Consider the following 25,398-nt stretch of genomic DNA (forward strand, 5'->3'; position numbering starts at 1 on the left):
CTTCCCGTAGCCCAGTATCTTTCGTTCGGGCGATAAACCCTGGAAAGTTGTATAGAAGGCAATCATTTCCACATTTTCCGCCTGTCAAAAATGTACGCGCCAATTATTTTTTTGTTCTTTCTTTTTCTTTTTACAACGGGATAACGCAGAAAAACACGGAGCACACATCAGGTTGGTGTACAATGCGGAAGTGGCATGCAAGCAACACTTCACATAACCGAAGCACGTATCCAGTAGAAAAAATATACGGGAAAAAGAAAACGACTATTCGACCTTCAGGCTTTCGAACCGTTTGACGTCGTGAAGTTTAGGGAAGCCACAGTCGATATCATTATTCATTCCAGCCCGCGGTGCGGGTGCCGCATTCGAAAGCAGACGATTGTTGCGGAGATAGCAGACGAACACGCGAGCACCGTTTGGTCGCGCCAAGACGACCGTCACGTCACCGGCGCCGAACAAGTTTTACGGTCGCCTCTCGAACTACGAAGCAGACGGCACTTGGAAAACTTTGCTGGGGGCACGAATGTCTGTTACTCTTTGATACAGCCGATAGGTGAAACTCCATTCGAATGTTACAGCTAGGATCCGGGGGCCATGTTAAAATAATGCCTACGTCTTTTATACAAAAAAAAAAAAAAAAAATCCTGAGAACAGTGAAGTTTGATGCGAAAATTGTTTTTATATTTGAGGTGAATACCAGTACAAAGAGCCTCAGCTTGGACAACTACAGGGCGTCCACAACAAGGAGGTTAGAAGTACTAGGAGGGGGCACGTTGCAATATTGGTGAAGCCTAGTCATAAAAAGTTTAAACGATTTTGTGCCCAGCGTGACCGCAGATCTTTCTGGCGATTGGTGCGCGTGACATGTCACGTGTGAGATGGATGGTTGATTGTAGAAGGACTCCTCGCAGGCTTGCGCGCGCTCCGTCCGGTAGGTTTTATCAGATCGAAGTCTACACTGTGGTGTATTCTAGTACCCCATAGCAAGACGAAGGCGAGCTACGGTCACGTGATGTGGTCACGTTGGCAAGGTAAGTGAAGAGAGTAAGGAGGAAAATGAGAAAGAGGCGAGGCGTCAAGGGAGCATGGCTAGCGGAGGCTACGTGGCCGACGTCATGCCCTCTCCTACCCTTCTATCCTCCTTGGTCCACAATGAATCCTAACACTAAAACGAACTGAATAAAATCGGCGCTTGCATGCGGAAAGCTCAAACTTTCAGCGAATATGCATTCACGTGTGCATTTTACTTGGTGAAAGTTTAAGTGCATCGTCTGCTTGCTACGCCTATCGGGAGATGGCGCCACAAGTTACAATGATCGCTACCGTGGACGTCTGCGAACATGACCGCCGTTCGCCCTGACAAATTTATTGGTCCAATTTTTCACAGCAAGGGAGCTGCGCCTTGAAATTTCACCGGGTAAAATGCAGCACTTATGTTCACATTCTGTGCAAGTTTGAGCCTTCTATCAATAAGTGCCGATTTTTCTGGCTCGTCTTACAGCGCTAGGATTCGTTGCCAACACCCTATAATCAAGAATATACAAATACCCGTACTCACTGCTTCGCCATATCAATAAACGTACAAAAACCGCGTTAATAAGAAAACGAAAGGTGCAAAATAAAATTGAGGCAACAGAAAAATTGCATTTCCAAAATGCAAGCAAAAAAAAAAAAAAAAAAGGAAGTTGGAGTTTAGTTGGTCAAAGGTTTGAATAACAAACCTTTAGTTGCAACAGAGCACTATAGTTGCAACAAACAGCTTCGTCCTGTCGTGTTTGTTGTCTTTACTCCGTCGTCGTCGTTTGAGCGGTTTTCATCACGTATAACGATTATCAGCCCGCCCTATTCGCTACCTTACAGAAGTCTAGTTCTTATATAGGTCACGAGTAACAACGTTGCCAGTGTGCAGCTCTGAATGTCATGGGTGGCTCACCGCAGAAGGGCACTATCCCAAAAAGGCAACGTGTGGAAACACCAGCACAACGGGCTACAAAAACGTGCATGTCCGTGAAAGAAACAAGCCTCGATCCTGTTTTCAAAGGTTAACAAAAGCTTCAAAGAGAATTTCAGGCACCGCATTGTTGCGCATGCACTTTCGGATTTTCGGCATTTACAGTTTTGATTTTCAGGTTTTGGGCAGACATTATTAAGTTTTCGGACATTTTCCTGTTCTTCAAGTTCATAAAGTTTTCAGTTAGGCTTGCGTTGCCTAGAAAGTAAGCCACATAAAACATTCGCCCACAATTATTGATTTGGGAGCAATATACCCAATAAGCTTAACAAATATTACGAAAACGCAGATTTTCTTTTTTTACAAAGCTGACGAATTTTAATGATAATAAATTGATATATGTTACGCATGATTCAACAGCACCCATGTAAAAAGGAAAAACATACGCGAGCTTTTCTTCGCATATGCTAAATGGCCGGTGAGCTTTTCTCCGCATCCGCAGGTTTTGCAGTGAGTTTTTCTCCGGTGAGCTTATCTCCGGTGAGCTTTTCTCCGGGATTCAGGACATTGTTACTCACTGTATATGGGAAATTTAGCCAGTGTAGAACGACTTGAGATACACGACCTCACGCCGGTACGGGCAGGGTTGGGGAATGAAAAAAATGTCAGCACTGATATCTGAACTTTCCCTGTAACGTAAACTGTGTCAAAGAAGATGTGGATATCTTTCTACTTTGGAACTTCTATAGCTACAACGCTGCTCAAAAGGGAGAGAAAAAAAGTATCGCGTGCTCCGTTCTCTAGACTAAAAACAGCGTATAGCAACGCTTGATCTATCGACGTACTGCTTCACTGTAAAGAAAACAGCAACTGCTTCATTGAGCAAAAATATGCAACATATTACGAGAGAGGATCAAAAATGGCGGCGACGCGACCACGTCACGTGACCCCGTTTCTACCAACCACCAGGAACGAACGAACGAGCGAACAAGTACCAAAGGGAAATAAAAGAAAAAAGAAATCCCAACGTGAAAAAAATAAACCCAAATGTGAAGAAAATAAAGAAAAGGAAAGGTACAGGTGATGACGTGAGATATAAACAAGAGACCGGTTAATAATCCCTCCCACACGCGTAAAAAAAAACAATTAAAATGTAACAACTCGTTGAGCGGAAAACAATTTCACAAAATCCTCGCAAAAAAAAAAAAAAAAAAAAAAAAAAACGTCCTAACGGACAAAAAAAAAAAAAGCGAAAAAACAAAGGATCAGTATGTGGTGGCCCACTTTCCGTTTTCTGATTTTTCTGGCGCGAATGCGAGAAACGAGATCGCAACAACGGTAACCACAAAAAAAACAGAACAACAAACAACACAGACACAAAAGAAGCCAACAAGTAGGCAAGGAAAACAAATAACTGGAACGCGCGCGAGGAGCAACCCAAGCAGACGACGCGTGAGATAACAACAACAAAAAGTATATCCCTTGGGGAGCACTAGCCCGACTTCATAGACTATCGCAGACAAAAGAGAAGGGGTCAGTGCGAAGATGCCACTCCTCCAAGACAGACCGAAAACCGCGCCTTTGCTCGCGCAAAGACTGCTTTCGTTTCTTTTCTGTCTTGTTGTGCCGGCTTGAAATAGATCAATACGAGGAAAAGGCAACGAGAGAAATACACAACTCCAGAACGACAGTCCCGACAGCAAAAGTCGGTTGCTGTTCCAGGCTCCCTTCTCTCTCCCCCGACTAGGACGAGACACCGAAGCCATTCCGCTACAGATTCCACCGTAGGGAAGAGGTACGGGTAAAGTGAGGCCAGACTAGCGGAGCTCAATGAACCCGAAGTTCGTGCGGTACGGAGGCTCCACAAGGTAGGTCACCTGCGAGGCTTTGGAAGGCGGCCACCGCGACACCGCCGACGCTCACAAGTCTTCCCCCTCCCAGAGCTCTCGCACCCACGCGTCGATAAAATGGAAATGAGAAAGTTTCGCCGGCAGACCGGCCTGGAAGAATATCGATCAATCCGCGAAACAGAGTGCGGCGGGGAGACCAGGTGACGCGCGGTACCTACTACGTGCAAGAACCCAAACCTCGCACCCTTATAAAAAAAATAAACACACACACACACAAAAATTACATCACCAATGGATTAACGAAGACTGAAATACGCAGGATTGCTGCTTATCCATAACTCCCCCCCCCCCTCCCCCCCAAACCAAAAAAGAAAAAAAAAAGTTCGGGAAAAAGTTTAGATAAACGGACAAAAAAAGGCACCGTCTCAAGCGACGGTGCGTGTCTTTGTCCGTTTTTTTATTTTTATTTCAGCCTCGTTTTCGTTTATTACTATTATTATGGAGAAATGCAGTCTTGTATTTATTTTTTTTCTCTCAAATTCCCATGTTTACCGATTTTTGCGACAAAGAAAAGAATGCTGGATTTCATTCCAGATCCCATTCGTCTCACTCTGTCGCTGTCGGACTTGCGACACCGAGAAACAGCAGCAAATATGTAACGAAAATTACGAGGGGGAGAGAGAGAGAGGGAGAAAAAAAAAAGGTAAATAAGAAAACAAGAAAAGCGATCAGAAGCGCCCGGTTTCGTGGAAATAAAGACGCCGCGCCCGAAGGGATCAGCGCCGAAGAAAAAGGCCCGCGCCACCGAGCTGTCAAAAAAAGAGGATGGCATCCTTCGGCGGACGGACCAACTTTGCGTCGCTGGCACTAGAACTAAAAACGGCGACGGATTTTTAACGTCGTCGACGAACATCACGTTCGTCTAGAGTCAGGGGTGTCGAAGCGTCAGACCGTGAGTCAACGAGAGCAAGGCACACCCCCCGAAAAAAGCTGCTCCTGTCAAAACGTTGGCCGGTTGCCCTCTAGACAAAGCAACTTGCGGACACGAATAAGAAAATATCAAGGTGTGCTTACCTTTGTCGCTTGCGCACAGAAATAACGTCCACGGAGATGAGATGACGCGAACGAAGCGTCTTTTCTTCCTTTCTTTTTTCTTCTTTTTTTTGCACCGTAACTTCGCACACGAACGTTCAGCAGGAGACCACAGCAAAAGCCATTCCAGGACAGGCGAATGTGGCGATGAGGAGGACTGGCCGGCAGCCTAGCTTGTCTAGCGCCCGCTATGCTTTGCCGAACAATGGCCGCTTTGGAGGAGGGTCACGTGACGGTGGTCGTCCAATAGGAAGGCGGGGGTTTAACAACATCAAGAAAGAAAACGCTCGTCTGGATGGCGGTGTGCTCGCGGGTTGATTTATCTTTCGGAGGTTTTTGCGGCGTTTTTGGTTTACCGTCAATCTTCGAGTTGTTTGAGCGGGTTTATCACTCTTCCAATGTGCTTTGTTTTTGCAGTCGGCATGCTCTAATTCGTTAATTCGATCAATTGAAGTGGATTTGGAAAGAAAACCGAGCAGACGACAGTGCACCGGGAAGGTGCTGCCGCTTCTCGGTTGCTTTGTGAACTAACATTCACTGCGCCGCGCTGTGGTGCTAAACGAAACTAGTTAAGTTTCGATTTTAGATTCTCGCTGTTCTTTTTCCGTTTATTACAAATAGTGAATCTCCGTCTTACATTATTTACTTAAAATATAACTTTGAAGTAATTGAACTAAAATACAATAACGTTTATTTATCGCCACGGTTTGCTTTTACTAAGATTGATGTTTACTGCGTTTGGGACTAACACAGCACAGGAGTTCAAAAACGAAACCTCAAGATGCGGTTATATTTGAGGTTCTTTTTCACAATATACTGGTTACCACTGCTATACAAATTAAATGTAACACAAGAGATTATACTCCGACAGGGCAGGGGTGCTGACTTTCGAAATGCATATGCCAAAAACATTTATTCGCAACAATTATCGAGTGAAATTCAAACCACGTCACCGAAATTTTATGGTCTTCAAAAATGACCGCTATATATAAACGTGAGCACAACGTCGTAGACGTTTGGGAGTGATGCATACCTTTGGATTCGAGCGAAGCGATGAATTTCCGTGTTTCAGCTGACCCTTTTGCTCCATGTTCGGATGACTGAAAAAAGTCGTCTGATGTGGAATATTTTGTTTTCAAGGGGTCTTGTGGCTCTCTTTCTCGAAGGCCGCAAAGGTTCGAAGGGTAGCTTCGGCGAAAGTTTCATAACCGCGGAATTGCCTCCAATTTAATTCATCACATCTGTAGGCACAGTTGAGCCAGTAACCCAAGTAAGAGGCTTCACGGGCAACACCGAAAAAGTATAACGTGTTCCCAGCTAGTCATAAAAAAGCTTTATAGTCTGAAATAAATGCTGCAAAAATTCATTCCTGCAGAAAAAAAAAGAAAACTCGAGATATTTTATTTTGTTTGACCTGTAAGTTTTACACGTGACAAGTTTTACACGCCACAGGAAAGTGCGGGGAAATCTGAACGTTGATTTTGCCTTCTCCTTCATGTGTCGTTTTCTCAATAGCTATCGCGAATTTCGACATAACAAATAGCTTGCGGGAAAGAGTGAACCTGGAGTATGTAGCCTTTAGCCACACTTCACCGAGACATGAATTTATGGAAGTAATAAATCAAAGTTTGCAAATAGGTAAACTATAACGATGAATTGTGGCAATGCATTAAAAAAAATTAAGACAACAACAACATCAAAGAACTGAGTTTTTTTTCTTTCTTATAATCAGCAATGAACACACGGAAATAGCGAGCAGATGGGGGTTACGTGTGTTGTAATATTTACTCAGTATAAGAAAGGCATGGAGGTTTTTCAGATGTCCCGCCTGAAGCCCCTTGACATGTTTGTACTAAAAGTTAGTGCCACTAAATAAGCTACGCTTCGGAGTAACGACACTTGGTCATATTGTGGCTTAAAATCATGGTTGCCAGTTAATTGAAGCTTTATCTGAACACCGAATCTAATGCTGAGGAAGTCGCACTTTGAAATCATGCCGATTGGCCGTTGCGTCTGCTCTGCAGGCTCTGCACAAGCACCAAAATGGTGGCACCAACAACAATGTCGGGGAACGGAGTGCCGATCAGGGTGTAAGATAGACAGTTGGGGAAACGGACCATAGAAGCCTACCGCAGCGCCGTGACCGGATTGTGCACTCGTCTGCTTGCGGGTACCCCCGATTTGCGACAGATGGCGCTGCGGCGAGAGGAAAAAAAATCGGAATTGGATTTGCGTGGAACTCTATGGGGAGAGTGCGCAAAATAAACCGAGAGCACAACAATCCTCCATTGAAAATACACGAGAAACCATCTCCGTCAGGTTAGCCGATCGCCGCCGGTCGCCCAACCGGAGTGAGAGTTCGCGGTGCTCCACATAGATGGCGCCACAGAAAAAGAGAAAACCGAGGGGGACACAATCAGGTCGCTCATTTGGCTCTCGTTTCCCCACCTGTCTATCTTACACCCTGGCGCCGATACTCTAAGCGCAGCTCATTTAGTGGCTCTATACTAAGAGTATCGTCAAATGCGCTATTACCGTGCAGCCTTCGGAACCAAATGGCGGCGCAGCACTGAAATATGCGGCCCTCGTAAGGCGAATGGTGGCGAAGTACTTGCTCGCGTTGGCACGTGTCGTATGCTTTTGCAGAACAGTGGTTGGCGGGCACTTGTAATGGCCTAGTCTCACTAGAGCGACAGCTTTGGCAGGCTCGGGATCACTCGGTCGTACTTGCTGCACGTGCGTGAGGCATATCGGTGTTTCCAAACGGTAATATAACGTGACATCGCGAGTAAACGATCCGAGACTCGATTTTGGAACGGCCGGGATTATCAACGTTGGGGATTATCGTCTGAATACCACGCGGACTGGCTTCGTCTTGGGCTGCGGCAAAAAGAAAACATGCATAGCGGAGATTGCGGGAAATAGCAGACGATCTCTTTTGATCGTGGAGAAAGCACTCGAAGAGACGACGATTTAGCCGCTGCGAAGTTTTTCTTTGACTGTAACGACGGGGTGTTTTCTAAAGGTGGCTCATTTTGCTCACCTTCCAGATCAAAATTACTTATTCTTTCCGGTTAAACGTGAATTTTTTTTTTTTTTTGTTAATCAGCGCGATCGCTGTAAGTATAAATAATGAAAAGCGCCGAAAAAGACAAGGACAAAGAAGTGGAACGACACAAGGCCTTGTGTCGTTCCACTTCTTTGTCCTTGCCTTTTCCGGCGCTTTTCATTATTTAAAGAACCATGAACCAACTGGCTCAACTTTCCACTTTGCTGTAAGTATAGCCGAGGTGGCCTAAACGCATACGTTCCACGCATTGTAATTTGCACCGATTACGTTTTGTGCGAATCGCTTCCACACGATGTAGCGGTACAGCGCGGGGTGATTTCTCAACAGTGATATGTAACTTACGTTCGCGTTGACCCGAAGATGATTAAAAAATCACAGAGAGAACTTCCAAACCGCTAAGCGGGACATGGGTGCAGGGCAGCGCAGACTGTGATTGTTGGGCGGTTATAACCATCGAGTGAATCCTTGTATCCCACCCCTATCTTGGTCCCGTAGGGGACTGATACTATGTCCAAATAAAAATAAAAATTGGGGGGGGGGGGGGGGGGGGGGGCTTGACTGGTCATTTACATGAAACCTTCGAAGCCTTCACTGCTTTACAAGCGTTTTCCTCTCCAATACACACCCTCTGGGAAAAAAAACAAAAACAAAAAAACTTTATCATCATCTACTGCGTTTGAACATTTTCAGTCTTGAGCACGAGTTCCCTCCAACGCCGATGACGAGGATGCGGAGAAGCTCTCCTCGAAGGTGTGCAGTCCGGATGTGGTGCGCAGCCAATTCATGCACCTCATGCACCACCACAAATGGCTGCACCTCATTCTCTGTCATTTTGAACGTCTGCCACCAAAACCAACGGAGCAAACGAGTTTTGACGGCTGTGGGCGGAGAAAGCAGACGACGAGCAGACGGCGAACAGATTACTTGACGTATTTACGCGATTTGATCCGACGTTACCCGCCCATCGAAGAGGGTAGCGTGGGTAATTACTCCGGAGTAAACAACCCGCTTCTGGAGCACGAGTTTTGACGTCATCGAGTAAGTGCGCGAGAGTAAGTTTTGAAACGCCGCGGTGCCAAACCTTTACTCCGGAGTCGGATCGAGTAAATTTTGGAACACAGCCTTAATGTTGTACCGCATAGCGTTGGCAGCTTAACGCACGAGAGCTTGTGCTGCCGATATGTGTATACTGGTATAGAGCAAGGGGCTCGCGCTTATACCCTTTCCTACGGTTCACGAAAAAGTGAAATAGGAACTCCATTTCGACCCTGAAATACTCGAATGGGAGCGATAATGATCGCATCCACAAAATATAGTCACATTGATCAAGATAAAACCACCGCATGCAACAGAACGTACAGATTTAAAGCATATACAAACACAACGCATATTGTGTACCTTTTTTCTTTAAATAAGTATCAAATATTTGTTTCTAAATTATTTTCGACGCCAGTTACGTCCTTTCTACGTATCAAAATACCTACATACCTTTACAAGATCTCATTTGGCTGTTTTTTCCTCTTCTGGAAGGGGCGAGACGATGCAATCGGGTGAGACAAAAAAAAAATGGTTTGTTTTTTGTATATATTTTATTTATAGCAGTTGTTCCAAGTCTCTCGTTAAATACAGAATTGTTATTATTTTTTTTATTAGCTACTTTGAACGCAACCTACAGGACTGAGTCTGTTCGCTCAGTCGAGTGTTGGTGCCTCATCTATCCGTCCTGGGGCATATGACCCACCCGCAAAAATATGCTTCGTCATGCGTGTTGGGTGCCGTTACTTGAAAAAAGATGGTGCTCAGCGTCAAGTACCTTTACGCTGATCTTCTCTTTGTCTCTCTTCCAGAACCGCTCCTTCACACTGGAAGCGGATCCGCGTTCGCAAAGCGGTTGCGAACGCGGTTGTATAAAGATCCAGTACAATTGCACGCGCACTCGATGGCATCGAGTGCGCGTGCAATTGCACTGGATCTTTATAGACGCTTTGCAGCAGCTGTGCATGGACGCCGCCATAACTGACCTTCAGTTCTTGTTTCCTCTTATTTCATTTATTTCACTTCACCATTACTATAGCAGTCCAGGTTATTGCCATATTAGATTCAACTATGTCCTTTTCTAAAGCATCGGCCTTTGTAGAGGATCGTCAACTACCGTTTCAGTATCTCGGCATCTCGGTCAGACAAGAGAAGGTCAGCAATGGCGGCTGTAATTTGGCGCGTGTGTAAAGCGTCTATACAACCGTGTTCGCAACCGCTTTGCGAACGCGGATCCACTTCCAGTGTGAGGGAGCGGGAAGTGCTTGCAGAAATCAACCTGGGGATATGAGGTAGCAGATACTTGGAGGATGTCACTATCTCTAGACGAGGCTGGCGGCCAAGTCAAAGCAGGCAGCTGATCTACGAGGTTTGAACTCCTCCACATCTCCACGTAAAAAGTAATGGAACAAAAAATATTATTATATACTTTTTTGTTGTTAACGCTACGCCTTGTTATCTCAACCCGAACCATATTTCACACTTATCTAGCAGGCCTTTATGCGAATAAAACAGTTATATAAATGTTTGGCTGTTAACCCGTTCAAAAATGTTTTATGCGGTGAAAACAAATTTCTCCCCCAAGGTGATATCAGTCACCGATAGTCAGTTTTATTAAATATGGTAAATAGGAGGCACTAAGCTAATAATGTTCACGCAACTTTGGAATCGAGGTGGACTTCTGTGGACTGAACGTTGGGCGCACAAACGACTGTAGCCGACTGGGAATTACTCCAACCAGATGGGCCTTGAAGTGGTCCCGGTTCTCCAAGTGGGAGTGGTCAGACCAGTTGTCTCTCAATAGACCCTTTTTCAATATTCAGTGCCAACCGGTGGTTTGGAAAGCATATTCATTTAATTGCGGTCATGGAAATGAATTCCATCGGGCACCGTCGCTTTCACACGTCAATGGCAGATGAGAATCGGCACCTTGATCACTTCATAATTCTTTCCTGATTTGTTTCAGTTCCAATGCTGTGAACATTATAAGAACTGATCAGTAGAAAGCGGCGATTAAATTTTTTACATCAAAAAGATTTAGAGCCAAACGTGCGTCAAGAAATCGATTGGACCACACCCCAAATAAACGCTTGCACAGCCGTTGCATCTAAGGTACCTTTCTGGAAAGTAGCGCACGCCCTCAAGCATCGCGCGTGAGGCATTATGGGAACAGCGAGGGCCGCTGCTCCGTCGTCTGCTGCTACCGCCGTACCGCCTGCGAGAACCACGTTGCCTACGTTCGCGTTGGGTTCCTGTGTAAAGCAGACGACAATCTTTGCAGCGCCTGTGCTGCGTTGCGTTGCCCAGATGAGGTGGAAAGCCCTCAAACACAGCACGTCTGTTCACTGCCATTGTTTGGATGGGCCATAGTTCTAAATAGGCCACCGCTTTTCTTTTTCTTTTTTTTTTTTTGTTAATGGGTTAACGCGAGGTGGTCAAGCGCCAAAAGAGCGAAGTGTCACTCACGCATCCAACGTGTTTTTTTTTGGCTACGGGATTTAGTTGAGCTAGTTGGTACATGATGTATAACATCAACCAACTGGCCCAGTTCACCACCTAGTTGGTGCATTTCCCTTCGCCAATAATTATAAAAAGAAACGCAGTTCGTCCCAACAACGTTAGCAGATCGGTAGCTCGCCTGAATGCATGAATGAATTAAGAATGGTGCTGCAGTTCGGGCGGTAGGTAGCGTGCCCCACCTAGCATTCAAAAGCTCTACTAGGCTAGACTTGGCGGCTTGGCCAAAGGGCGCGACACCATCACAGTTACCATGATGCCCCGAAGCGCTCAGAGATGGCGCTGGCGTTTCCAGAAAGGTCCATTCGTACGTCATGTTGTACTGATGTCTCGAACGTAAAGGCCTAATTTATTCTCGGCTTGGTAGTTTCTTCAACTTCTTCCTTCACCAACCTCGAGAAGGCCGCCATTTGGCACAGATGCCATACACCGAGATTATGATAGTGATAAAATATGCCAGACTGAATTTTGAAAAGGGTATATTGGGAATGGCTGCAGCTAGTTGGCCTCCAACCGATCCGAGCTAAACACTAAAGTAGTGCAACTTGTCCCCTCAGCTAGTTCTAGGTGAACACCAACATGTTCCCGTTGATAGTTGAGACGAGCTGGTTCCAGTTAGGATTTATACTGTAAACCAGTTAGAGGTTTCTCCTTTTAGAATTTCTACTATTGAAACCCGTTAGAATTTCTACTGGTCCCAGTTAAAACTTTTCGCCTGGGTACGTAGTCACACTGAAATATACGGTGTTTTTCTTTTTTTAAACTGCCTTTCGCATTTTGCTAGATAATTTACGAGTGGCCCTAGCACAAACAAGCGAACCAACAAACAAAACTTGTCGTCGCCCTCACTGAGTCAGAGACTCCGTCGTGTCTTCCGGCCAAGTCACCAGAGCACCCATCTTGAAAGGAGAGAGGGGAAATCACAGAGAAAAAACACAGTCAGTGTCGAGGCCTTTGATATATACACAAAGGCACATGTCATAGCAATAAAACAAGTTTAACATCATACGGAAAGGTAACTCGACCGGGGCTTCGACAGATCGCATCCAATACCATATCCATAAAAGAACATAGCAAAAATGTAAATTTTACGCTGTCCTCGGCGCTCATACAATCACCACGTCCGCTCGATCCCACTCCCGCGATGCGGGAGGGATCGAGCGGCCGTGCAATCACAGACAAAATATTCTACGGCACATAAATGGCCCATATCATTCGTTAGCAGATACAATTAGTACAGAATGTACTTCTTTTTCATTTACATGCCAGTGTGGAGAAATCGTAAAGTAATTCCTTAAGCAGCCAATTTTTCCGTCTTACGCCATCAAAATGAACAAACCAGATAAATCAACCAGGCATTTACCAAGGCAATTACATCTGTCATATAGTCCGAGCGAAACGAATCGAAGTCGCTCTAAATAGGCAGCGAAAATCGGTAGTAATAACACCGTGACAGACCCTTTTCAGAAGTCCGCCCTAGAGCCACTAAATGAGCTGCGCTTAGTGTATCGGCATTCCGCTCCCTGACATTGTTGTGGGCGCCGCCATTTTGGGGCTTGTGCAGAGCAGACGCAACTGCCGATCGTCTTGATTCAGAAGTGCGACTTCCTCAGCATTATATTCTGTCTTAGGAAGCTCTTGTAATATTGGTTTGCTCTGTCTCAAACTGTTTAAACATTTGTGGAGGATGGAAAAGCGTTTCCTGTGATTTCAGATAGAGCTTCAGATAACTGGCAGCCATGATTTTAAGCCACAATATGGCCAAGTGTCGTTTCTCTGAAGCGTACTATAGCTTATTTAGTGGAACTAGTCCGCCCCATCGTTTGTCCGCCATTGCTTGGGCACGTACACTCTAAAACCGGTCCCTCATAAAAAACGCTGTCCCTCTGATTTTAGAGGGGACAGCAATGCTTTCAGGGGGACAGCCCTTTTTAAGAGGGAAATTGAAAAATAAAATAGCAACATCTAGAGGGACACCAACATATTAAGAGAGACCAAGGAAACCGTTTCGTTAGTCCCTCTGAACAGGAAAGACAGACAAAAAGATTCACGCGTGTCCCTTCATATTAAGAGGGGACCGGTCCCTCTTAACTGGACCAATGTAGTTCGTTCAGGAGGAGGGGGGCAGGCGCACTAATCCACGGTAAAGAGTTCAGACGGTGCTAAGGCTTCGCGCCAATTCACGGAGAGCTGGAAACGGTCGTTGCCGGAGAGTCGCAAGCGTCATGCTGCTCGTTTGACTTCCTTCGGGTGAGTAATCCTGTCATATTATCGCTTTTGTTTTGGGTGCATTGCGGGTGGGAATAACGAGCCATCAATATTTTCACGCTGGCTGTGAGATGCAAGAGCTTTGCATGTAGAGTGAGAGTGTTCAGCTGTAGTCCGCGGACGCGGTCGCTTCCTGGATCTGCTCGTTCAGCTAGGACAAAGCGTCGCTAATCGTTTGCCCTGCCGTGAGCCGCAGGGCTGTCTTTCGCACAAAACACTTTTAGCGGGTTAGGGTGTCCCAATGTGTACGCGTCTGTATTAAGCTGGTGATATCAGACCATTTTCTGTCCGACGCTTTTGTCTACTTTTCAATTTCGAACGCGCGATCGTTCTTCTCCCAGCTCGAGCTGCTAACTTTGGCAGTGCTACGCCGGCATTTTATTACCGGCCATTTCCTGGTATTTTATCCGTGAGCGTACACTGTCGGCATCGAGTACTACAAAGGATGGCATCACCCTCCCTAAGGCAAAGCCAACATAAAGGCACCCTAGCTGGGGCAGTCAGTGTTTGTAAGCTTGGCTCGCCGATTTCTTTCTCGGTGTGCACTCTAAATGCTTGAGGTTGACCGCCCGAGAGCGTTGATTGACAGAAACAATGTTGGCGATTTTGCGTTTGTTTGCCTTCACAATTCATTACAGCAATTTGCACTGCAACGTTATGTTGTAGACATCGTTAGCGTTGAAGTGATTATGAACATTTTTTTCTCAAGTGGGCGGCGAGTAAAAACCCATAATGTGTGTGTATGTTTGTGAAAAGGGCAGGGGGATTGGACGAGCAAAAAACAAAAAGAAGAAATAGAGGTTTTTTTTTTCTTCGCGTGTTCGCGTTGCGTCGGCGTCGCGGCGTCTGGGGGAAGGGTGTAGCGGCGGCCAGGGAGTACTTTTTTTTTTTTTTTTTTGTATTCCTTTGGCGTACTGTTTTGTTCGTTATATTTCGACGGTCGTGCCGGCACAGCTACCGGCTTTTTTTTTTTTTTTTTTTTGGCGCCGACCATGTTTTTGTTTTTGGAGATTTTATTTATGATGTTTATTATGCTCTTTGTTTTCTGTAGCTGGCTGAATATTTTTTTTCTGTGTCGTGCATCCGCGAAAAATATATAAACAGAAGTTTGCTTTTTTTTTTTCTTTTCTTTCTTATGCGCTTTAGGGCTAGTGCGTTGACTGTGGGCGTTAAATGACTGACCGTTATTAACAATCTTGTTTTCAGAGTGAGGCAATGGCAACGAACGTTAACATGAAGGGAATCAGGCGGGGGTTCCGCTCGGATTGCTCGTGTAAAGAGCTCTACCGGGACCCTCTGCACGGTGGAACGCACCACCCTGAGTGGTGAGCCTACTGCGGCCACCCGCACACGGTTCACAACGAACTCGGTAATTATTAACTTTTTGTATTCTGGTATGTAGGTAGGCTCGATTTACGTTCTGTTAGCATATGCACTGCTTCTGAAAAAAAAAAAAAATGAATGGCTTGCGGCGAAATATTTACAGAAATGTAATTTTTTATTTGATTATGTTGCTTTCTAAAACATGAGCTAGATCACTTCTGCAGCTTCGAGCCGCAAGTGCAATCCATGCTTTCCAAAGCACATGGGGCTTCTAAAGTTCATCTACTTCTAAATGCGTTTTCGTTTTGTCTTGGTAATACAGAAACAATTGATTCTCGTAAATTAATTAAAACTGCAGTCTATTCTCGTACCAAAAATTAATAGTAGCAGAAGTTGCGTCATAAGCTAATGTCACTCGCTATTTCATCGCATACAGATTGGGTTCCGAATCTTTGAACTGTTTGCACTTTATTTTCGCATTTGTTTCCTATCGCCTGCTTGATAACAGGTGAAAGCGCTTCATTACCTTTATTCTAATTCCCACCCTCTGTATCTAAAGGAAAACAATATGGTCTTTCATTCAGCTAAAGGTGGATGCACAACTTCGGTTCCATAACACGATCGTCACCATGCTGGGAAACCTGGAGGAGGTAAAAGGGGCCTTCTGCGGAGACAACCCAACAACATGCTTGAACATTAAGACCATCCTCCGGTCTCGATTGGCCAGAAGTTCTTTCATCACCTATGGTATGTGAAAAAGCGAATGCAAAAATAGAAATCTAAGTTTGACGCTGACGCAATTTTTTTTTTTTTTTTTTAAGAATTGCTGCTTGCAGGACGAGGTTACCCCTGACGAAAAAGTTCCAAGACCCAAGACTTTCTTCGGTTCGGAGAAAGGGATCGTTTCTGGAAACTGGTCAGTGAAACTCAGCGCTAGCACGACTATGGAGGGGGCACTAGTCATGTGCTTATGGGTGTATTACATAACGGGACTTTCCTACCCCGTGGCATGTGGACAAACCCTTGGACTCCTCTAGGGTCTGCTCGTTGAAAATAAAGTGTTTCGATTCAGTTTATGTCGGAGAAGCTCATAAAATCGCTTATGGCCGTTCAAAAACAACAGAAATTCTGAGCTTCTGCTGATGGCAAGAGACGCTGAATAATTAGTTTTTAATGCTATGAAGTGGGTAACTACGCTCTAAAAAAAAGCACAGGAATCTACTTTCCCGAGCCAGCACTTGGAAAGTCAATCACCGTAACTCACGGAAGCAGCTCAGCGAATCACGATGCCGAAACATAAGATTAGACCAAAAAAGCCAGTCCTAGTTGTGACATTAACCAATGCAAAACATCACGCTTGTTGTGCTTAATGTCGCAACTCATTTTTTTGGTATAATCATATGTTTCGGCATCTACATTCGCTGAGCTGCCTCCGAGAGTTATGGTGATTGTCTTTCCAAGTGTTGTGCGGGAAAGTAGACGCACGGGCTTTTTTTTAGAATGTACTTTTCTTTTTGTGTTATCCGCTAAAAAAAGTTTTTTTTTTCCAGCACGATTGTATTGTTGTTGTTTATGATAGGCAAAATGAGTCACTCTGGAGCACGAAATTTTTTGTGTGATAGCTTCCAAGAAACGCCGATTTCTGGCGTCGTTCTAAGTCTTTTTTTATTCGTAAAATCTACCAGAACATCGTTATAGAATTATTATTTTGATGAAGACATATCAAAATATTTTCTTGTGTCATGGCAAATAAAACAGTGTTTACTCTTAAAGATTGTTACTGTTTTCTTTAACACATTGATTCCGTTTATCAAACAAGATATACAGATCAAATTTCAATTCTGCTACGCAGCACAGAATAACTTTGGTTAAACCATATCAGCAAAAGTGCGAGAAGTGCAGTGCAGCATGTCAGCTTACACTCAAAACACGAAGGAGCAGAAATTCTACGATACAATAACAGAGGTAACTTAAAGCCGGGGTCACGCTGCTTATACATCATACAAAATACATTGTGCAGACATGTTCCAATACGAGTCACCGCGACATCCGTGCTTTGCATGCCACGTGACAAAGTAACCTCTTGATTGGTTACCTCGTGGCGTACGAAGCGCGGATGTCGAGGCGACTCGTTTCGGAACATGTCTGCAGAATGTATTTTGTATGAAGTATAAGCAGCGTCACCCCAACTTAAAGGGCTACTCCACCGTTTTTTTCATTGTCTCCGACTTGCTTGAAATTTTGCTAAACTAACCAAGAAACATTGCTGAAATAGTATCCCAAATATTAGGTCAAAATATTGTTTTTTCGCGAAGTTATTGAATTTACAGCTTGGTCTTCACCATGTTTTTCAAACTGAAAGTCTCTACTGGCAACAACAACAAAGTGACGTCAGTGGAAGGCAGGGGTTAACTTTTTGGACTACAGAAGTTGTTCCCAACGGATTTGAAGCAGTTTCTTGGTTTCAAATGAGTGCTCTGGAAGCTCGCTCCCGTATCCGCGCTCCAGCACGGAACAAATGATTGGCATATTCTATTTTTAGACTACTTGCTCGACTGGCAAGCCTGCCTGCCACTGACGTCACGGCACTGAAAAGTGCGCGAATATTTGAATACTGGTTTTTGCACCATTTTCATTTGCCGATTTCACAATACCTATTATGAATATCGCGATGCTAAATAGCATACCGGAAAGGCTAAAGGCCGGGGAGTCAGAAAATATAGTTAGTACAGGTAGCTAAAAAAATCGGTGGAGTACCCCTTTAAGGGGGACTATGCCCCTGCATTTTAAGCGGGCCACCGTCCCTCCGAATTTAAGGAAGAAAATATCTAAAAACTGTCCCTCTTAATTAAGGGACTCTGACCTCAAATTTAAGGGAGACGCCGCCTCGCTTACTTTAAGAGGGGTGGTGTCTCACTTAATTAAGAGGGAGCATTTCCATGTAATATTAAGAGGTCTGTCGCCCCCCTTAAAGTTAAGTGGGAAAAAATCGAAGAAATGTCCCTCTTACTAAGTGGGACCGGGCTTAGAGTGTACCGTGAGCATATTTTAGACACGAGGACAGCGTCAGCGTTTGGCGAGGGCTCAGATCCAATCACGTGCTTTGTGTCCCGAAAATGGCGACCCCCAATGTTGCTCGATGAACCTTTGAAAAAGGTCTGTTTACGAGGAAACTTGACTAGGCGGTCCATTATTTCGCGGAACTATCCAAAGATGAGGTTTTCTTTGTAAAAGGTTTGGAACAGATACCATTACTTTTGTGGTATGCCAAAAAAAAAGAAAAAAAAAAACGTCACTGTGGGTGATTTGAAACTTTTATGCTGAAGGGGCTATGCAACGATATTGGGTAGGAACGCTTCTCACTTTACACAAGCTTACTGGCTCTAGGGGACCTAAAAGTACTCGATCGCAACGCCAGTGACATAGAAGCGTCTTCGCCGCGGTGGAGTTCCAAAAATAAAAGCGGACGTTTTCTTTCAGTCTCTCCTTCGCAAAACTTGATGACGGAGCTGTGGGGACAATTCCAGCAGTGTGATCCCCAGTGCGTCATCAAGTCTTGCGATCCCCGCTGTGAGGATATTTAAGTGCTGCTCACGCAGTGGACGCGAAGACTGCGTGGGGATTCGATTTTGACTGGTGACATGCCTCGACAGGCATTCGGGTAGTGGCTCGTGCCCAATCGCTGGGATGAGGGGAATAGCCGAACCTTAAAGGCCGACGACCAGATACGAGATTCTGCAAGGCAGAAGATCCTCCTAACCCGGGGAGGAGGTGGACATGATAGAAAGGGGAGAGGAGGAAACGGAGGAAAAGTGGTAAGTGCGAACCGGTCGTCGGTCTTTAACAATGCGGGGAATACAGCGCTCGCCCTGTGCTTTGCCAACTCCGACGCGTGGCTACGTTGAAAACATTGGAGGCATATAATCGGCTCAACTGGCCGCCTTTTCTGGCTGCTAGTTGAAGGGGTAAACAGTGTTCGTTTTTCTCGGATTTGTTCTGCAACTGCCGTTGCGTAGAGAGAAAAACAAACAAACAGAAACAACGTGTGTTTTATGGTTACAAATGTCAAGGAATAATTTTAGCCGTTTTTATTGAAAGAAGAAAAATGTTGCATCGCCCCTTTAAAAGATAAAAAAAACGTTATGATTTCGCTTTTGTTTTCAATTTTGTCACACTAAGCGCCCAATCATCCGCAAATATATATATATATATATATTTTTTTTTTTCGCTTGTAACCTTGAGTTGAGACGACAAGATCTTCACTGAAAACTTTTGCGAGAACAAGTGCACTGTTTCTTCTCATTTCCGTGGCAAATAAAAAAAAAAAATGTGGAACAATCCAAAACGAATTTCCAAAATAACAGTGAAACCCGTTTAGAACGAACTTACGTACAGCGAATTATTGTCGATATCGAACTCACCAAAAATGTAAAAAAATGCGTGTAAAAAGTATTTTTTTATAATAAACAACATATTGGTTATATCGAACTTTTCCCCCCGCAAAGGCTTCTAAAAACGCGGCAACAATCGTCTTCGAGCCTGTCTCTTCCCCTCAAAAAGAAATAGGAAAGAAAGAAAATTCCAAAAGCTCAGGTTGCAAACAAAATTGAGCGAAGAGAAGCGATTCAAAAGGGGAGAAAGCTAATAAACTTTGCACGAATGCACAGAAAAAAAAAAAAGAACTTTTCATCTTAAAGCGTTTGCCAACGAAAAGAAGTGATTAAAAAAAAAAAAAAGATAAGCTAAAAAAAAAAAAAAACTGCACGCATGCAAAAAAATTTATTTTTTTCAGCGCGTTGTTGCAAGGCGGAAGTGAAGAGATGAGAAAGAAAGAGAACCTCTCGCCATACCACTAACGCGTCGCGGAAGTTCGTTCTAAATGTTTTTTGCTACATCGAACTACTTGCTATATCAAACTGATCGTAGCGCTTCCTGCTGTTCGTTATAAACGGGTTTGACTATATATTTATTTTTTAATTTTTTTGTGTGTGCAGGCTTTTGGTTTTTGAGAGGTGACTTTGGTTTGCCTGAGTATTTCGAGTCTCGGACAAAAAGATTGATTCATTGATTGATTGATTATGATAAAGGGTGTTTGATAAATTTTCTAAACCCGATTTCAGTTCTGCATCGCAAGGAGAGCGTATTAGAGCCACACGCTTGTGTCCTTGCCTCTCACGACACTGCTATGGTAACTCACGGGACTAGAACGGAAGGGAAGAACATCGCCCAATGCCTTCCATAACGTTTCGGTGTCTCGTGAGCCTCGAACGCGCATGCGCACGCCCTACCATTCTTACTATCCTGTCAGCGATCATATGTATCCTCAAGATGGCTGAGAGCGTCGCCGTACGAGAGTTTGAATTGTTTCACGCGGAGCTCAATGGCAGCTTCCCTTGGCGTAACGCGGGCTTACCGGAAGTTGCCTCCATCCACGTGATACCTTGATCAGAAACGCTTCCGAGTCCAGAACAAACGCCAGAGTTCCGGGTGCCATCAACGCCGAAGACTTTAAGAGGGATTCCAGGTCTTTCCAGGTGACGACCTGTCGTCTGCTACTGGCGCCGTCCGCAACGGACACGTCGTAGTAGTCGTCGGTTGTTGAATCGTCTGCGATGTGTTTATTTAATAACGCGTCTGAGAGTTGTTTGGTCAACACTTGTTCATTCTCTCGGGCATCGTGTGAGTAAGCCATGCGGGTTAAGGCCTGGGCATCTGCTCTGTTTTTATTCCAAGAACAATCGCGCGAATAATTTAAAATTCGGGTCCTCACTCTACAAGAAATGATGACGTCAGAGTTAAAGAGCGTTCCCATGTAGATATTCAAGAGAGTCAGGCACGCTCCCCAGTGCAGAAGAATAAGCTACCGCCTAAAAATCACGTTCTCGGTAAAGCTTTTTTCGCGCTGGTTTAATGTTACTGACATTGAGAATTTTATCATAAAAAGTTCCATTTTACTCCCTTTCCTAATTTAAAACAAACTGAAATGCCACGTGGGCGTGCAAGAAAAAAAAATCTGGTGACCGACATTGTGCGTTAAAAAGAGCTAGGGAAAAAACTGCCCTATAAGACAAGCACAAATTGTCTTTATAGCGCTGTTTTCTCCCTAATCATGTACAACAACTACCAACTAGTTCAACTATCTACCTTACAAAAAAAAGTACTAGTCAGACACAGGATAATAGAAATCAAAATGATTTAAATCACGAAATAAATCGGGATTTCAATCCGAACAGTTTTACTACGATGATTTAAGACCAATCTTTCCCACAAAAATAATCCCGAAAATAGTTTTTATTTCCCGAAATGGGGGAAGGGGGGGGAGAGGGAGTTGTGGCGCAAACCAGCTGGTAAACGTTCATACGTAAAAAAAAAAAAAAGAAGAAACAGACAGGGGAAAAGAAAGGGACAAACACAACGAAGTATTTACTGTTTGTTTATCATCTATTTGTTTTGTACTAAAATCTAAGAATTATCAAGCAAGAAAGATTTATATCAGACAACACGAGCTGAAAGCAGGTCTCTTTTAAGGATTAAAGGAATCGGGCGGGGCATTGAGCTTTCTTTTTATCTTCTAATTCGTTCGCCAGTCACATAACGTCTTATTGCAAGCAAATGAGAACGGGAAAGAAACAAAAACTAGAAAAGTAATGTCTCATTGCTAGCAAATCAGAGCGTAAAAAAAAATCAAAATAAAGCTGTTAACCAACTAGTGAAATAAACCTGGTTCTTTCTAGTATGACGGGGTTACATAAAAAAGCTTGTTAATTAAACTGTACCTTAAATTTACAGTAAATCATTCTTCCGCATTGTTATCAGTAATCACAAGGTCTACTCGATCTATCTGCCAATTTAGGAATACATCTAGCGATCAAGAGTCACTGTTTTCTAGCTACCGTGATTTCAATAAACATGATCCGACTCATATAAAATAAATCTGATGTATTTATTTTTTTTAAGAAATTTTGATTTTGTTTTACCTTGGGCACAGTCAAAACGTCTGGAAAGTGTTGGTATATCCCAACATCCTAATTACCATAGCCATTACAGACTTGTGTTTTCATTGCTATCCCTATGTTCTATTCTGCTTTTGTTCGTTATCGCGATCATTTGTACTTTTATTATTTATTAGCAAAGACTTTTGACGAAAAGAGTGGCTATGCGCACGCGCTGGAATCCACTTTTTGGACAAGCCATGCATCGGCGCATGCAAATTAATGGATGAATTTGTGGATGTAGAGCTAAACCGGCACCTAACCAGGGTTTCTAATTCTAACACACCTAGGGCCAGCGCCAACGCGCCTTAGCGTGGTATAAACAAAAAAATTCTCAATATGGGATTTCAATCGCTCTAGAGACCTTTGGATCCTTGTAGAACGTGGCCCGCGGTGTCCACCCACGGGGTCGGCAGACCCGGAGAACCTGGCGGTCCGGGAGGCCCGCAGTCTCCCTGAAGAATCAACGCGGAAGAAACAATTGTGGCACAGTCTCTCCCCAGAAAAAAAAAAATAAATAAATAACAACGAGCGAGTGTCTCCCAGCACGTGCCGAACGGAGGTCCTCGAAACTATGGTTAGGCGTCGACGTTTGGGGTATACTGATTCACCGAGGCACCAAACGGCAACCAAACTGACGGGCGATCGACACTGATGGTCATATGTTGACAGACGGCTCCACCTTGTCATCGTCCAGCTCTAGAGGTCACGGCTCTCACCAGATTCGTTGGCCATCACCGTACCGGAGCGATGGCGCTAGTATAACAACTCCTTGGGGTCTGCCTCTTACATGGTTGGTTGCTTTCCGTTACACAAGCATAATTTGTGTCTGTCGAACTTGCTGCACACTAACCCCACTCGTCGATGAGGCATATAAGGAGCGAGCAAGCATCAAACACAACCATAACCATTTTTCAGCTGTTATGAACCATACCATAGGATAACGACAAACATTTTTGTTCTCGTTAACCTCCAAGGAAATTGGGTGAACGGCAAGTACCTTTAGTCCAGGAGGTCCTCGTAGGGCATCCCGTTCGGCTTCTAGGTCCAGCTGAGATCGAAGAAAACAAACTCACGAAGTCAGAGGCAGGGTAGAATAATGCGTGACAATATATGCGCAAAAAAAAAAAAATCTGAATTTTTTTTTTTTTTTTTTTAATGCAAATTGAATAACGTAGTTTCAATGCGTGCTTGTCTCGAGGAGAAGACACCTCTTGTTGAATCATGCTCTGTGCTACCAGATCCTCGCGCTCCAAATCTACGACCGGGCACTCTACGGCTCCGCGGTCAAACTGCCAGGCTTTGTGAGTTTAGAGGAGGCTATGGCACTGGCCAAACCGCCAAGCCAAACCTGCTCGCCGAACCCCATCGGAATGCTCGCAGCCTCCAGCCCATGCTACCGCAGCGCCACTGCGCACATCCGGGACCTTTCCATGCTTGCCGCTTCACAGCAATGCATAGTGCGCATCGGTGCCTGACCTCACTACCCCTCCTCTAGTATACTGTACTATAGGGACATGATAAAAACAAAACAGCGCAAAGACAAGGACGAAGTTTTGTTTTTATCATGTCCACTTACCAACTAGCCCAAACTTCTACGTTAATCAACTGCACTCTAGGGGTTTTCACTGGATGTCATATCTGAGGGCTCAGTTTGAAGCGAATGCTCAGAACGAGATCACATTAATGGGCTGTTAAGACCGGCAATCTTGACAGCGTGGAATGCGGGTTGCGAAATATTTGTGGAAGCTCGCTGGCAGCAGGCGCTCAGCAGTCGCGCGCACAGTTATGGCCGCCAGTGAATAGCACTTATGAAGACTTTGCAGCAGTTGTGCATGGGCGCCGTCGTAACCGACGTTCAGTTTTTGTTTTCTTTTATTCCGTTCACTTCATCACTACCACAGCAGGGGAGGTTATTGCCATTCTGTACCGCGTGGACACCAACGCTTCGATCCCACTTTGGACGATCCGCAAAAATCGGTTTCTCAACGTGTCGCACTGGAATTTACTAAAGAGGTGCCCGAAAGTGATGTATTTTATTAATGGTGAGTATTCATACCTGAAATTTCCAAAGTCATAAGAAAGGAACTAAAAACTGGTTTTGTCTATAAAAAAAAGTATCGCTAAACGTTTTTTTTTTCTTTTTTTACTTAAAATCATAAAAAAATTGTTCTCGTTCTCGACTGTTCTGGCGTTTATTACGACTGACAAATCGGTGAAATGGAAAGAAAGTACAATTGGCTTACCCATTCTTCACTTCAGTTGGCCCAAATCAGCGCCAGAGTGATAAAATATTGTTCGAGTGTACATGCAAACTATAGGAAAAACATAGTTTTTGATATTTTTGTTATTTACTCAGGTGAGACATTCCACAGTTTTAGAGAAAGCTTCCACCAGCTTCGGGCACCTCTGTAGTAAATCCTAGCGCGAAACGTTAACAACCCGATTGATGCGGACCGTCCAGAGTGGGATCGAAGCTACACGCTGTAGGTTCTACCTTGTCCTTCTCCCGAGTAATGGCCTTTATGGAGGCTCGTCAATGCCCGCTTCACTACCTCGGCATCTCGATGGGACAAGAGAAAGTCAGCAATGGTGGCTGTAATCTGGCGCGTGTGCAAAGCGTCTATAGCCAAGACAAAGTGCTCGAGTGCAGTCTTAAAACGGTCGTATTATATTTTGGGTAAGAGCTTAGCGAGATAAATAAAACGAAGGGGTGGTGAAAGGACTAAGACGTCGTCACCTTGCAAAATTTGCGTGTGTATGAAGTCACCCTAAAGTGCAATGTTTAACTTTACCATAAAACCTGAGGTGCGAGACACACATTTCTTCGCATATTTTTCGTAGCCGTGCTTGACGAGTACGTCGGGGTATTTCATTTGAGATGCAGGCTCACACAGTCAATTCAGAGAATGCATAGATTGTTAAGCAGCTCGTCTAGTGGCACACCGTTTGTCTAGTCGGAAAAAAAAAAAAAAAAGAAACGAACTATTGCATCGCGGAAAAACAAAAACGTAACCGCTTTCGGAGCAGAGTTTCACCAACCGAGCATTGGCTGCTTAAACTGGCGAAAGCGGCTTAGACACCACTTCAGCGGTATATTGCATGCTTGTTGACAAATACGTTTGTATTTTGCTACATGGTAGAAACGTATAAAAGGTCTCAACCCCGCAACATATGTCATATCTGCCGGCCAAGCTGGATGAATGTCCGCCTTGTGTAACAGGACCATATGAAGCATCAAGTCGACCTCAGCGAATCTAGATCACGGGAAAACAAATGAGTCTTTTTTGCCGTGAGCAC

The 25,398-nt window shown here is 44.4% G+C and overlaps 1 protein-coding gene across 1 annotated transcript in view; it reads right to left on the reverse strand.

Annotated features, from left to right (window-relative positions):
* LOC8028588 (protein singed) overlaps nt 1–5,088 on the reverse strand; it is a 68,094-nt gene extending 63,006 nt beyond the window's left edge. The window contains exon 1 of the mRNA XM_029993868.4: nt 4,876–5,088. The gene's annotated coding sequence lies outside the window, so the exon portion shown is untranslated. The remainder of the gene's footprint in view (nt 1–4,875) is intronic.
* Between the last annotated feature and the right edge of the window lie 20,310 nt (nt 5,089–25,398).

The sequence above is a fragment of the Ixodes scapularis genome, unplaced genomic scaffold, assembly GCF_016920785.2.
Source record: "Ixodes scapularis isolate PalLabHiFi unplaced genomic scaffold, ASM1692078v2 PGA_scaffold6__148_contigs__length_123643588, whole genome shotgun sequence".
Taxonomy (NCBI): domain Eukaryota; kingdom Metazoa; phylum Arthropoda; class Arachnida; order Ixodida; family Ixodidae; genus Ixodes; species Ixodes scapularis.